This window comes from Lactuca sativa, chromosome 9 (assembly GCF_002870075.4).
Source record: "Lactuca sativa cultivar Salinas chromosome 9, Lsat_Salinas_v11, whole genome shotgun sequence".
NCBI classification, from domain to species: domain Eukaryota; kingdom Viridiplantae; phylum Streptophyta; class Magnoliopsida; order Asterales; family Asteraceae; genus Lactuca; species Lactuca sativa.
In genome coordinates, this window is record NC_056631.2 from 77,009,121 (window position 1) to 77,025,738 (window position 16,618).

Consider the following 16,618-nt stretch of genomic DNA (forward strand, 5'->3'; position numbering starts at 1 on the left):
ATAAATAAAAGGTGTGTTTATTTATATTCATAAGTTCTGATACCATAGTTGATTCGATTTTTCTTGTGTTTCACTTTGCATGTTTTGACTTCCAGAATAACTAAGTCGCTCTTCCTGAATGACTAATTTATTCAAACCATCCACAGTCGGTCATATGTTGGAAGTAGATATGAATCAAGATTGTCATAGGTTGGCTTGTAGAGGTCTAAGATGTTGGAAAAAGTGGTGCTACAACACTCATGGGTGCTCATAAGTTCTGAGTATTGGATTCAACCCACGCTCGCTGGTATCACTTCATGGAATTTATCTCGAGTGATCGTGAGACGGTAATATCATATAAGTCTTCAAACCTAGAGATATGAATTGTTGCCTATCAGTTGGTTATGCATTGATCGTACGAAAACGCATTGGTAACTCGATGTTATAAAACGTATTTTTGTGTATGATTCAACAAGTAGTAGAACAAGCATATGAGTCGAAGTTTATTTGTTCTTTCCTGGATTAGAAAAGATATTTGGGCCCCTCGATGATTTTGTGTTGACCCATGTACCGGGCCCGATCATAACTAAGTTGATATGTTCACTTAAGTTCTACGTCAAACAAATCGGAAATGGAGAAACAAACTTCTGGACAATAAGTAAGACATTGTTCCATGTATTTGTTCGGCTGATATCTAGAACAGAGGATTATATGATCACTTATCTTAAATGGAATATCATCGTCATCTCAGTTCCGTGAGACCTTGAAAGAGCTACGATTGTTGATCGGTTCCTGAAGTTATTCTTGCAGATATAGTTATTAGACTTATCCAAGTGGGATATTGTTGGATTAGGTGTCTAAGTTCATAACTATTTTGGGATGTACTTGACCCGATCAGCATGGTTCATTTGGGTTGCATGACATCATGCATTTGGATAGACTAGAATGAGAGAAATAACACTTATGGTTTATTAATATATTATAAGTTCTAATATATTAATAGGATTATTTAATTAGTATTGATCAAAAATTAATTTGATATTAATCAAGTGATCAAAAGAAGACTAATTAAATATATGGGTTGATTGTGTAAATCACCCATGCTTGTATAGTGGGCTAATGCTCCATGGATTATCAAGTCGGGCTAATGCTCCATGAATTATCAAGTTGGGCTAAAACCCATAGGATGCTCCATGGATGCTCCGTGGTGTCTTTGAACCCATGGATCATGGAAATGAAGAGCCATGTCAATTAGGGTTTACTTGGTGTAACCCTAATTATGACACACTATATAAGCAACATGTTGTAGACCAAAATCGGACGAGTGTAAGAAACAAGAGGGCATAGCCGATTCTAAGTGTGTGACATTTCTCTCAAGTTTATTCCAAGTGCATTTGGTGTTGTGTGAGACATTTGAGGCATCACACTTGGGGTGCTAGGCTCACAAGGTTCTCAAGGAATCTAAAGTACTACAAGGTATATTTTCTTACTATCTTTTATGATTAAAAGTTCCCTTGTATGCTAGATAGGTTAAGAACCTTGGTAAATCAATTTTGCATGTATCATAGATGAAACATAGATCTAAGGTTTCTAGGGTTGCATGTACACCATAGGAGTGTTAGAATGCTCAAAACTCAACAATTGGGGCCCAACGAATCCATCCCGATAATAACCTTCGATCATCGTAGGGAAATCGAAACCAAATCAATAGATTACCTCTCACTAAACAGATTCAGAGCGCACCCACGGTATGGTCATCCACAATCTCAACCTCCAATAGGAAATCTAAAACTTCGGGAGCATCACAAAACTTCTTGCTAAGTGCAAGAGATACAAAGGATCGGGTAGCACCCGAATCAAATAGAACATGAGCGGTCATGCCATTGACCAAAAAGGTCCCTATACAAGCTCAGAATAATCATAAGCATAAATAAGGAAAGCAATAAAAGATAGAGATAAGTTACATACCGGTAACCACATCCGACTCTGCCCGAGCCTCATCGGTGGTCAGCTGAATTGACCTGCTCTTCACCACAGGAGTCTCCGCCCTGCCCTGGCGGCCATCAGTAATCCTCAAGGTGGCTGGCGTAGGTGCCGCCACTACTCCCCCTGACAATATTGGACAATCGGCCTTTTTATGGTTGTTCTGATTGCAATGAAAGCAAATTAGAGCACTCCTGGAGCAGTCCTTGCTCATGTGGCCCGACTGGCCACAACTATAACAACTTGAACCCGCCACTCGGCATACCCCACTGTTTGAATTGTCGCAACGGCTTCGGCGGACTGACCCGGTTGGCATCCGGTGCGCATCGGAAGTCTTGGGCATCTTAGACTGGCCTACTGTTGTCTATACCTACTCTGACTTCCACTTCGCCCGAAGCTCCAACTCAATCTCCCTCTCACGAGCCTTCTCGGTCATATCATTCAAGGCCTTAAACCCCGAAAAGCTCACTAACTCTCTGATATCCTCCTCAACATCTCATGGTATCTCATCTTCCTCATCTCTTCATCCGCAACATACTGTGGGATCAACAAATCCCTCTCCTTGAATTTGACGGTGATCTCCACCACAGTCTCAGTAGTCCGACAAAGGTCTTGGAACTCCCTCACCAGCTGTTACACCTTGATAGCTAGTGCAAACTCCCTCTGTAACCTCTTAACAAAATCCCCCCAGGTCATCATTATCGTTGCCAGTGTCGTTGACTCTACAACTCGGGTAACCTCCTCCCACCAGTCTCATGCTCGGTCCCTCAGCAGGTAGGATGAGAATCCCACCTTTGGACCATCCGGGTAAAAACTCGTTTGCTGAGCATTCTCCATATCAGTGATCCAATGTCGGCTAGCGATGGGGTCCTTAACCCCAATGAACTCAGGAACTCCACAGGCCTTGAACTCCCAGAATGAGGGAGTTCGAGCTCCGATCTGACCCGCCGCAATCTCAGCTAGAAACGACCCGAGCCTCTCCTCCATCAGCTCCATGATCCCCTCCTTGATGGTACCGAACATCACAGGTGTGGCATCTAAGATACCGCGAGTAACCTCAGCCGAAATGAACTCGCACAACCGCTCATCAATCGGTTATGTGCATGAGCCAAAACCAGAGCCAGAACCTCCTTGAGTAATCATCACCATCCTCAACTGAAACACAACATATAAATAATCAACATAAGATTTGAGGGAATTTTGACTATTGATGTCTCCTTAGAGTTTCCAGGCTTGATATCGTCTCAGGTACAAATCTTGTGCTTCTAGTAGTACGGGCCCGATACTACCTTCCACACCTATCTATACCATCCTCAAGAGCATGCATGATTCCTCTAAGTCACCAAACTAACCATATTACAACCCTATGCTAAAAAGCATATATATCATAGACCCTTCTAGGAAATCTTAATTCCTACCGCTTGCAATACCAAGAACCTCAATCAACATCGTTGGTTTCCTTATGCATGACTCTACCCTAAGTCCACAACCAAACAAAGAACATGAAATGAGGCCAAATCAATCATTATAGGGCTATATTATCCTATTCGTATACAACTTTGAAAGTATACACTTAGCAATTAACTGAGCCGATATCAATTCCAAGTAATATATAGCATCAAATTCCCCTAGGCTATAAGACATCACTCAATTTAGGAAATTCTATCATATGATTCCTGAATGTATCCTTAGCCCTAATCTAGCATGCAATTCTCGTATCAAGCATACTACTCATAACACATATGTATGGGTAATCTTGGGAATCACTTACTTTAGCTCGGCTGATTGCACGCATCACACCCCCTTTTTCTTAGTAAAAAAATCTTTTTATAAGTTCAATTTCATTTTTATTTAAAAAGATTATCATTTCCTTAGTTTGAGTTCTGACACACCTAAAAGTGTACCCTAATCCCTCAAACCAAGGCTCTGATACCAACTTGTATTGTCCCAAAAACAGTGCTAAAATTTTTCATTTGGAAGCTTATCAAATTGTACACAATTTGTTCAAAATCAAACACCCAGTTATAATATTCAAAACATCATAGTATAATTATTCAAAATGCGAAAATCATGAGGGGAGGATGTTGTGCCATCACGTCGGGCCCTTCCGTATCGAACCAGAAGTACCTAAAACCATAAACATAAACTGTAATCACAAAGCTTAGTAAGTCCCACAAAGTACCACATGCGAAAACATACATGTGCCATGGGCTACCCCCATGGTCTTTCCTTGGAATGTTGAGGGCCAAATCCCGGTCTTACATACAAGTATCATGGGTTACCCCCATGGTCTTTCCTTCCAATGCTGAGGGACAAATCCTGATCTTAAATACAAGTGCCAGGGGCCAGATCCTGGTCTTTCATACAATTGTCAGGGGCCAGATCATGGTCTCTCATTCAAGTATCACAGATACAACTAGCATTCTACATAACAAGTAATGAGCTAACATTGGTGCCTTTGACCCATGGATACAGTGAGAAAACTCACCTATAAAAGAAGATAACCAGCCACACACTCGAGCTATTGCTAACACGGCTCCTCACACTAATGATATCCCAAAGAAAATAACCCTAATCAATAATCCGGATTTTATCCCATAGTAAATGGTCCAAAAGAAAACATATAAAAGGGTCATTTTGCCCTTCCATTCGGTCCAATCATGAAAAGCCCAACACCTAATGATCTAAAGCCCAAAAGAATGGACCATACGCTGGAACTGGGCCGGACGCCCCACGTACAACGTCTGATGCGAGAGGGAATCAGGGTCAAGGTGCAGTATACGCAGCGTATGCGCTTTTACACCTGACGTATGCACCTTAGGTCCAAAACTCCCATTAGAACTTCTAAGGCCATAAAGTTGCAATCTTTATGCCTTTGCATGGATATAAAGAGCCCAACATTAAAAACCTCACTTATTCAATCATTTGCTACACCATAACTCTTCCATGGGGACAACCCAAGATCCAAGTTTGCATTTTTATGACTTAAAATACCCAAAAATGTCTTCAAGGACAACTTAAAAGCGTTGGAGTACCTTGTATTCACAAAGACCTAGGTTTTGGGACAAAAGGGATGAAAAATCTAAGGTTAACCAAGATCTAGAGAAACATGAGTCAAGGTTGGAGCTTTATACCTCCAAATGGTGCACAATGAAGAGAAAATGTTGGATCCAAGGTCTTAAGAGAAAAGTCACTTTATTTGATGATCTTCCTTCACAAACAAAAATGCCCACAACTCACTCAAAAGCTCAAAAATACTCAAAATAGGTTAGGGTTTGCAAAGAGGGTCGATTTTAGGGATGGAGACTGATAAGAGGAAGGGTTTTGGGGCTATAATGGTGCTTATATAGTGTACAAACCGTAAATATTAGGGTTTGGTCCAAACTACGTACGCCCTGTGTACCAACGTACATACGTGATACCAAGTACGCCCAACGTACCCATGCTGCACCCAAATTACAAAAATGCCATAAAAGGCCACTTTGCATAATAATCACTTATTGAGGGGAGAAATGGTAAATAACTAGAAGAACAAGATGTTATATACGGACTCGGGGTTGATACAAACCCAATGGAGCCGATTTGGGCTCGGAGTCATTACGGACAGAGGGTTGAGATAGACCCGATGGAGCCGATTTGGGCTCAGAGTCAATATGGACTTGGGGTTGATACAGAACCAAGGTTGTTACGGATCTGATACAGATACATGTTGTTATGTATGTTGCATGTGGTATTTTGGGGAACTCACTAAACTTTTTCCTTACATTTGTGGATTAAAATGTTTTTCAGGTACTATCGAATTGTGAAGGTAGTATTGTACACATGCATCAACTGTTTTATGATTCGATATTCCGCATTTTCTTTTTATAACTCTGATTTTGAATTATGGTTTATGAACAAGTGGTTTGACTTGAAGGTAACTTTAATAAAAATGGGTGTTTATTCTATTTTAAAAATGAAAATTTTTACTGTAACAACATAAATTTCAAGGCAAAAATTTTATTTTTGTCACAACCATTTTCACATAAATATTTTATAAAATATCCAACATTGGTTATCAAAACATATCGTTTCCCAAGATCACAAAAAAAATCAAATCCTCTCTCTAGTGTGTACGAGTCACGCCGGCGCCTTTCCACGGTCCTCGCTAGTACCTGAAACACATAACACAACAACTGTAAGCATAAATGCTTAGTGAGTTCCCCAAGATACCCTTACACATATACGCCTTTGCAGGCCATGCTCAACACGACCTTCCGGTCCATGTGTCCCAGGGGACTTCCGTCCCAGTCCCAGTAGACCTTCCGGGCCTACACGTATCGACCTTCCGGTCCATGACTCCCTGACCTTCCGGTCCACGTCATAATGCCTTCCGGCCCATATCATACATAGCATACATATCACATACATAACGCATACAGAACATACAACGCATATCATACAAAACATGCATCTCATAGCATACAAGACCTTCCGGTCACACATAGGTACCTTTCCGGTACAGTATACTGAGAAGACTTACCTCGTATGATGTCTAGAATCTCACGTGCTCGATATCTCGGAATCTCGAAACAACATCCTAGCCCCGCCTAAACACAACAAATAATCATTGTAATTATTATCGGCTTCCAAGGCTATTCTACGTCCTTTTTCACTTTCCCACAGAAGGGTAAAAGACCATTTTACCCCTCCCTGACTCGAAAGTCCACATGTTGACCAAAACCCTAAAAGTCAACAGCAAGCAGTACGCGGGGCGTACCCTTGCATTCCAGAAACAGGAAGCCGACCCATTACGCGGCGCGTACTGGGATTACGCCCAACGTACATCCCAATTTCTCACTTCCTCATTCTAATGTCTTAAACGATTAAAACATAACCCCATATTCCAGATCTGGCCATTTTAATACTTCTTAATCCATAAAGTCGAAACCTTTAAGCGTTTGCATGGCTATAAAGGCTCCCCACACCTTCTAACACCTTTCCTTTCACCTCCCAGAGTCTAGATCTCATGCATGGCTCAACATTCACGTCCAAGATTGCATTTTTATGAACATACTGTTGGAATAGTGTCTAAGGCTACAACTATATTAGACAAGTATTTGACCCGGTTGTGCATGGTCCTTTTGGGTTGCCTTCACCATAGCAACTTGATAGGATGATTTATTAAGAGAGAGTAAATATTATTAATATATTATGAGAATAATATAATGAATAATATATTTGTTATTTGATTAATATGAGTCATAGAATTAATTAGAATTAATTTGGTGACTTAAAGAGATTAATTAAATAAAGGGGTATAAACTGTCAATTGTTTGATAGTTAAACTTTAGACTGTAAATCCATTGGGATATGCTTTGGACGAATTCTATGAGATATAGGATAGCTAAAATCGTCCAAAGGCTTATCTATGGAATGGATTTGGATAGCCTTAAGAGAAGATTATCCAATTAGGGTTTAGGTTGTAACCCTTAAGGAGTCTACAAGTATAAATAGACCCATGGCATAGGGAATTCGAAACATCTCCAAAAAGTAAGAGAACCCTGGCCGAATTCCTCCCTTCTCCTCTCTCCTAAATCATTCTTCTTGCTATTGGTGTTTGTAAGCCATTAGAGGAGTGACATTTGTGACTCTAGAAGCTCCAAGACCTCAAGATCAACAAGGAACTCAAAGGTATGATTCTAGATCTGTTTCAATGTTGTTATTTAACCTAATTAGTCATTAGAAGACTTGGATTCAAAGCATGTTTATTAGAAAGCCTAGATCCAAGCAATAGGGTTTTGCATGCGCACATAGGAAAGTTCTTATGGCTAAAACCCATCAGTGGTATCAGAGTCTAGCTTGGTTTTCTTTAAATTGTTGCTTAATTAACTGAAACAAACCTGCAAAATTCGATTTTTAGGTTTCTGAGTCACTGACTCGGCGAGTAGGCCTGACTCGGCGAGTCCCCTTGTGCACTCGGCGAGTCCAGGCGTCAGGAATGGCCAGATTCGGGATTTTTTCATAATTATCTTATGGAAACTTACCTTAATCATAATAGATCAATCTAAATCCGATTTTTTGATATATATGACTATTATCTTGATCTAGTTAAAGGTATTTATCAACTAATAAAATATTTAATTTCCTTATATGATAATTAATTAATTATTTTAATTATTTTGGTAATTATCTTGAATAAAATCAAATATAGATAATTAGGATATTAATTGTTAATTGGAATTATTTGTTATTTGATCCTCCATGTTTTAAATGTTTAAAACCTATCCTCAAGTTTTGAAATTTATATTTGTGATTAAAAGTTTTAATTTAGACAACTTAAATTTCAAACCCTAGATTTTAAAAGTTTTAAAATACAACCCAATACTAATATGATATTACTAGAATAATATATATGTATAACTAAATGCTAGTCTTACCGTTAGTAGGCCTCATTCACGAAGCCGATCTATAAGGTGGGTATAAGGTTGCGGCCTATAAAATGGCGCTTAATGGGTGTACACTCACACCCACCGCTTGCTTGATTGGTGGAGGGTCGTTAGCTGAACGGGTAGGATAGGGCAACCTCATCCTCTCATTAAAAGTATAATAAGAAATACGAAGTAACTACACATATTTTTAAAATTTCCCAATCCTAGTTACTTTAGGAAAAGTGAATTGATGCAATCCCATGAAATTACACTTTGCACCTTGCTAAGATGTTAGTGGAGCGTGTGTGGTTTACCGGCACACTAATTGGTTCTAAGCGAAGGTGGCAAAGGGTGATTCATTGTTTATCATAGTTCGATGGAGCGTGTGTGGTTTACCGGCACATCGAATAGGTGATCGTTACAATGAAGGCACCATGTGAATTTGCATGGTAATTCACACCCGCTTTGTGATCCTCGGCATCCCAGTCACAAATGAGAGGGGCATATCGAGATTTAAACATGCCATTGAATAGTTTCAATGAATCTCATCCGAATCTAGGAATTCTCAAAAACACTTAGGACTAATAGTTTAAGTTTTGTGATGGAGAATTAGTGAATCGTCATTCACTTACCTTCAATTTATTTGCATGTTAGATTACGACATCCCTTTTCTAGTATGTAAATGTTATTGTTGGATCCTAGCCCTAATTTTCTTATTGGGTGATAATTACGGATTCTTATCCTAATCTATCTTTGTCCTTTCTAATTGTAGATGTCGAACGCAAACAACGCTGCTGCTAGTTCTTTCACGTTGATGAGCCTTTGCCAAAAGGTCACCTTCGATGGAACGAACTTTAGCGAATGGATAAGATACATTCGCACCATTGCTCGCTATGAGGATAAGGAGTATGTCCTCGATGAGAAGCTCGAGAAAATCAACCCCGAAGTTGCTACTCCCGCCGAAATCACCGCCTTTGAAACTCATGAGCGAGATGCAACGAAGGTACATTGCATCATGATCGCCACCATGAACTCCGAATTCCAAAAGTCCTACGAGGACATGTACCCATACGAGATGCACCAAGACTTATTGGAGAGATACCATCAAAACGCAAGACAAGAGCGTTATGAGATTTTCACCAACATGATTTCCGCGAAGATGGGTCATGGAGAATCTCTTACCGTGCACCTGCAAAAGATGCAAAGGTATGTCGACCGCCTTCGCAAGTTAAATGTTGACTTCGGTGAAGACTTGGCGATCGATATGGTGCTTCACTCTTTGCCTCCGATGTACAACCAATTTAGGATGACCTACCACATGAACAAAGAAGAGGTCACCCTAAGCAAACTCCAAGGTCTCTTGAGGGTCGCTGAGAGCAACTTCAAGGACAAGTCTGTTGCACCTACTCCCAATCCGCCCGCTGTTCCTGTCTTGGCTATTGGTCAAGGAAAGGGAAAGAAGAGGAAGGCTTCATCAAAGAACCATCGCAAGGTTAAAGCCCGAGATGGTGCCTCTTCTAGTGGGACCAAAGTTGATCCCGCTAAGCCCTGTTCTAACCCGAAGGAGGCAGAGTGCCACCACTGCCACAAGATAGGACATTGGAAGAGAAGCTGCCCAAATTACCTGCAAGCAATCAAAGAGGGAAAGATCAAGCCATCTTTCGCATGTATATACACAATCAAATCTAACGATTCTAATCATGCTATTTCTTGGGTTCTTGATACCGGTTGTGGTTATCACATTTGTTCTAATGTGAAGGGACTAAGAAGAAGTAGGGATGTGGAGCAAGGAAGGATCAATCTAATCATGGGGAACAGAAGATCGTCGCTTGTGACCAAGATTGGAGTGTATTCTTTAGTGCTTAGGAATAGTTTGGTTTTAGATTTGAACAATTGTTTCTATTCGCCAGGAATGGCTAGAAACATCATTTCATTTCATGGTTTATATAGACAAGGATTTAGATTTTTTTTAATAATGAGAATGGTTTTATTTTGGCTTATCTAAATGGTGTCTTTTACTTTGAAGCTATACCATGTAATGGAATATATGAAACCGTTATAATTGTTGATAACTTAGGAAATGATGTTTTGAATATTGATTCTTCCACTAGTATGGATAAAGCATCCTTGTGGCATTGTCGTCTTGGACATGTCAACAAGAAACGTATAGCCCAACTCCAAAAGGATGGAGTGTTGGAGTCATTCGACCTTAGGGAAGATGACACATGCGAGTCTTGTTTGCTTGGAAAGATGACTAAGTCACCCTTCACGAGTACATGTGAAAGGGGCGAGGGTCTATTGGACCTAATACATACCGATGTATGTGGACCGTTTAGATCAACCACGAAGGATGGGAACCGCTTCTATGTGACTTTTACCGATGACTATAGTAGATATGGGTATATCTACTTAATCAAGCAAAAGTCAGACACCTTTGAAAAGTTCAAAGAGTTCAAGAATGAAGTGGAGAATCAATTGGGCAGGAAAATCAAGATGCTTCGATCCGATCGAGGAGGAGAGTACCTAAGTCTTGAATTCCACGATTATCTCAAGGAGTGTGGAATAGTTTCACAATTGACGCCTCCTAGGACACCGCAGTTGAATGGTGTGGCAGAAAGGCGTAATCGAACCTTATTAGATATGGTTCGCTCTATGATGAGTCGTGCTTCACTACCAATCTCTTTTTGGGGGTATGCCTTAGAGACTGCCGCCCATATCCTTAACCGAGTCCCTACTAAGAAGGTTGCCAAAACACCTCACGAGATGTGGACAGGGAAAGCTCCCTCGTTGGCACATATCAAGGTTTGGGGTTGCGAGGCTTTCGTAAGACGAGATACTCACGACAAGCTTGAACCTCGAAGTGAGCGATGTATTTTCATCGGCTACCCGCAGACATCCTTTGGATATCTCTTCTATAGACCGAAGGACAATGTTGTCTTCGTTGCGAGGAGAGGAGTTTTCCGAGAGCGAGAACTCATAAGCCAAGGAGACAGTGGGAGGCAAATCGAACTTGAAGAGATTCAAGAGTCGATAGATGAAGGAACCTCTACCGCTGGCATTCAACCCGAGGAGGAAACTCTGGTTGAACCGATTGACGAATCCTTACCTCTTAGACGTTCCGATAGAGTTAGAGTTCATCCCCAGTTTTATGGCTTTCATATTACTACCGAAGGGGACACGTATATTAGTGATGGTACACTAGTAAATCTTGATGAACCTAATAGCTATAAGGAAGCCATGGCAGGCCCGGAGTCTGTAAAGTGGAAAGAGGCAATGGATAGCGAGATCCAATCCATGTATGATAACCAAGTTTGGAATTTGGTTGATTACGTGCCCGGACGTAAGACCGTTGGGTGCAAATGGATCTTCAAGAAGAAGACCGACGTGGATGGGAACGTACACACATATAAAGCGCGATTGGTCGCGAAGGGCTTTACTCAAACTCCCGGAGTGGACTATGATGAGACCTTCTCACCAGTTGCGAAGATAAAATCTATTAGAGTGATGCTAGCAATTGCCGCATTTCATGATTATGAGATTTGGCAAATGGATGTCAAGACCGCTTTCCTTAACGGAAAGTTGGCTGAGGATGTTTACATGGCTCAGCCAGAGGGGTTTGTGGATCCGAAGCATCCGGATAGAGTGTGTAAGCTTGAGAAGTCCATTTATGGACTTAAGCAAGCGTCTCGCAGATGGAATCTTTGCTTCGATGAGAAAGTCAAAGAGTTTGGATTTGTACGAAGCGAAGACGAATCTTGTGTATATGTCAAAGCCAGTGGGAGTATAGTAAGCTTCCTCGTTCTATATGTCGATGACATATTACTCATAGGAAACGACATCCCGACTCTGCAGGAAGTTAAGTCCTGGCTCGGGAAGTGCTTCGCTATGAAGGACCTCGGAGAGGCTTCTTACATTTTGGGAATAAGGATAGTAAGAGAAAGAAGTAAGAGACTAATTGGACTTAGTCAGAATACTTACTTAGAGAAGGTACTAAAACGTTTTAGTATGGAAAACTCAAAGAAGGGAGAACTACCGATACAAAGTAATGCCAAATTAAGTAAGACTCAAAGTCCGAGTACCGAAGCTGAGATAGCAGAAATGAGCCAAGTACCATACGCTTCCGCAGTTGGCTCAATCATGTACGCTATGACTTGTACTCGCCCTGATGTAGCCTTCGCTTTGAGCATGGTTAGTAGATATCAAGGGAATCCTGGCAAGGCACATTGGATTACGGTGAAAAACATCCTTAAGTACCTTCGGAGGACGAAGGAATGGTTCTTAGTCCTTAGAGGGAGTGATGACTTGAAGGTGCGAGGGTATAGTGACGCCAGCTTTCAAACCGACAGGGACAACTACCGTTCGCAGTCGGGCTGGGTCTTTACCCTAAATGGAGGAGCAGTGACATGGAAGAGTTCCAAGCAGGAAACCGTAGCTGATTCAACGTGTGAATCAGAGTACATTGCAGCGAGCGAAGCGTCGAAGGAGGCAATATGGCTAAAGAACTTCATCGGTGATCTTGGAGTTGTACCTGCCATAAAGGAGCCAATGGAGATTTTCTGTGATAACGAAGGTGCGGTTGCCTTGACCAAGGAACCGAGGGATCATGGTAGATCAAGACATATCGACAGAAAGTATCACTTCATTAGACATCGTGTAGAAGAAGGACAACTGGTAGTGAAGAGGATATCATCAGAAGATAACCCAGCAGATCCGCTTACGAAGGGACTGAGTAGGGTTAAGCACTTGCAGCATGCTAGGAGTATTAGGCTGAAGGATGATATTAGCATAGATTAGATAGTATTAGAAACGTGTAATAGATAAATGTAATTGACATTTGATGATTATATAAAGGATTTTTATTTATGAGTAATGTTACTATCTTATGTTAATTGTTTAGCTATTGTTTCACTTTGCATGTTTTGACTTCCAGAATAATTGAGTTTATTAGGAATAATCGAATTGTTCAAATGGTCCACAATCGTTCATATGTTGGGAGTAGATATGAATGAAGATTGTCATGAATTGGTGTGTAGAATGTCTAAATGTGTTAGACATAGCAAAGGATTGCTGCAACGTTCATGAGTGCTTATGAACTAGTTTTGAGCATTGGAATAAACCCGCGCTTGCTGGAATCACCTTATGGAATACGATATAAAAGGTGATCGCAAGACGATAATATCATATAGTCTTAAAACCTAGATATATGGTTTGTTATTTGTTAATTGGTTGTACATTGATAATACGAAAACGCATCAGTAACTTGGTGTTATAAAACGTATTGTTGTGTATAGTTGGTTAATGAATAAGTAAATGCATATAAGTCGAAGTTTATCTGTAACTTTTATCTAAGAAGGTAAAAGTGATATCTCGGCCGCTCGATGATTTTGATTTGACTTATGTGCCGGGCCCGGTCAGAACTGAATTGATGTGTTCGATTAAGTTCTATGTCAAATAAATCAGAGACCGAGAAACCTAAATGCTTGACTAACCATTCCATAGGATTGTCAGCATGATATCTAACAGAGGACTGTACGTTCCCTTATCTAAAGGACAAGATTGATTAGATCAGAGTTGACAGCGTCTTTGAGAGCTACGATTGCAAACCGAATTGTACTTGTGAATATAGTTACTAGACTTATCCAAGTGGGAGACTGTTGGAACAGTGTCTAAGGCTGCAACTATATTAGACAAGTATTTGACCCGGTTGTGCATGGTCCTTTTGGGTTACCTTCACCATAGCAACTTGATAGGATGATTTATTAAGAGAGAGTAAATATTATTAATATATTATGAGAATAATATAATGAATAATATATTTGTTATTTGATTAATATAAGTCATAGAATTAATTAGAATTAATTTGGTGACTTAAAGAGATTAATTAAATAAAGGGGTATAAACTGTCAATTGTTTGATAGTTAAACTTTAGACTGTAAATCCATTGGGATATGCTTTGGACGAATTCTATGAGATATAGGATAGCTAAAATCGTCCAAAGGCTTATCTATGGAATGGATTTGGATAGCCTTAAGAGAAGATTATCCAATTAGGGTTTAGGTTGTAACCCTTAAGGAGTCTACAAGTATAAATAGACCCATGGCATAGGGAATTCGAAACATCTCCAAAAAGTAAGAGAACCCTGGCCGAATTCCTCCCCTCTCCTCTCTCCTAAATCATTCTTCTTGCTATTGGTGTTTGTAAGCCATTAGAGGAGTGACATTTGTGACTCTAGAAGCTCCAAGACCTCAAGATCAACAAGGAACTCAAAGGTATGATTCTAGATCTGTTTCAATGTTGTTATTTAACCTAATTAGTCATTAGAAGACTTGGATTCAAAGCATGTTTATTAGAAAGCCTAGATCCAAGCAATAGGGTTTTGCATGCGCACATAGGAAAGTTCTTATGGCTAAAACCCATCACATACAACTCATATAGCTCTGGAATATGATAGATCTAGGCCAATGGAGACTACTTGCTCAAAAAGTCTCCATCTTGGGACCAAAAACCCTAGAATTTGGTCCAAGAAGCACACCATATAAACTACAAGCCAAGATCTGAACTTTTTACCTCAGGAAGAAGCTCCAACCTTTGTAATCCTCAGATCCACACCTGACCACCAACTTCTAGCCTCCACAATGGTCTCCTCTTCTCTCTCACCACCTTGAAAAGGCACTTTGAAGCTTAGAACACTCACACCCAAGCTAAAAACGAAGGAAATGCTCTCTTAGGGTTTCTTTCTAAAAGATGGTGGCTGAGGGACAAGACCATCTCATTCCTTTTATAGCCCTCAAGTCATATTAGGGTTTTGAGTATGGGCCGGTTACGCCCAGCGTACCCGGATGGAACCGCGTACAGAATAAGCGCGCGAGTACGCACAACGTACTCCTTGTACGCCCAGCGTACTCACAAGCTTAACACTCAACACAAAGGACCCAATATGACAACTTGGAAAAGATGAAGGGTTAAATAGTTGAACCTGAATTTCGGGTTGTTACATTTACCGTGGTTTTTGGGACGTTACATTTGTGATTTTGCTTAATTCGAATTTTCTGAATTTTAAAGATGATTTAGTTTAATTTAATTTCTCTGTTTTCTAAACTTAAGATTTCTCATTTCTGTTTTGGGCTCGGACGATATAAACGTCAAGAGAACAATTAACTACTGAGCAAATAGTCTCTTTTCACTTTTTTTTGTTAATCTAATTTTTGTTGATTTGTGAATCTGTGTGATTGCTAATTTGTTATCTATTAAAAATGTCTTCTAGAAAATATATATATATCTGTAAGTGAAAAACTAAAAAAAAAAACTAAACAATTTAATGAAGCTAAAAAAGGATCTATGAATAAGTTTGTAAAAAAAAATTCTTATAATATACAAGATGTCGCCACACATGAAAATGTATTAAATGAGGAAGAAAACATCTTTACTTTTTCTTTTCTATGTTTATGATACTAGGTTGTTTGGCTTTTGAGGTCTGTCCCAAAGTCTTTTTTTTTTCATAGGTGGGGTCTTTCTTAATTAATAAAAATTTCCTGAAGGGTTGCCCTCTTTTAGCAAAAACATAATAACTATAAGGGCCATATATATATATATATATATATATATATATATATATATATATATATATATTTGCACCGGGTCCTAAGTGGTCTAAGACCAACCCTGTACATAAACACAACCAGTCTAATCAAGCAAAATACAACGAAGATGGGTGTCTTAATGATTATCCCATGATTTCGAAGATAAGTATATTGAGATGAAGATGGAGAGGTTTGACGACAGTTCAACAATGGAAGAGTTGATGAATGTGTTGGGTGACAACGAAATAAGTTAAACACTTCAGACAAATATCAAAACAAACGTTCTTCAGATCTAGAAGTCTTCCTTTAGAGGTATGCATCTTTATTCCCTTCTCACTCATATACCCAAGTATTTGGTGCCATAGAGTGGATGCCCCAACTTCTTCAACAACATGTGCCTCATTATAAGAAATTTCCACCATGTAAAGCCTACCCCGCTTTTGACTTCTAGAAACCACTAATTTTTCCTTTGTCACCTTCCAACAATGATCACCAAAAGTGGCATGGTGACCTTTATCATCAAGTTGCCCCTCTGATATCAACATTCTTTTCAACTCCGGAATGAACTTAACATTATTCAAAGTCTACTTCGTACCAAAAGTACTCTTGAGGACCATATCCCTAACACCTGTAATATTAAGGCTCTTATTGTCTGCTAGTCTGACC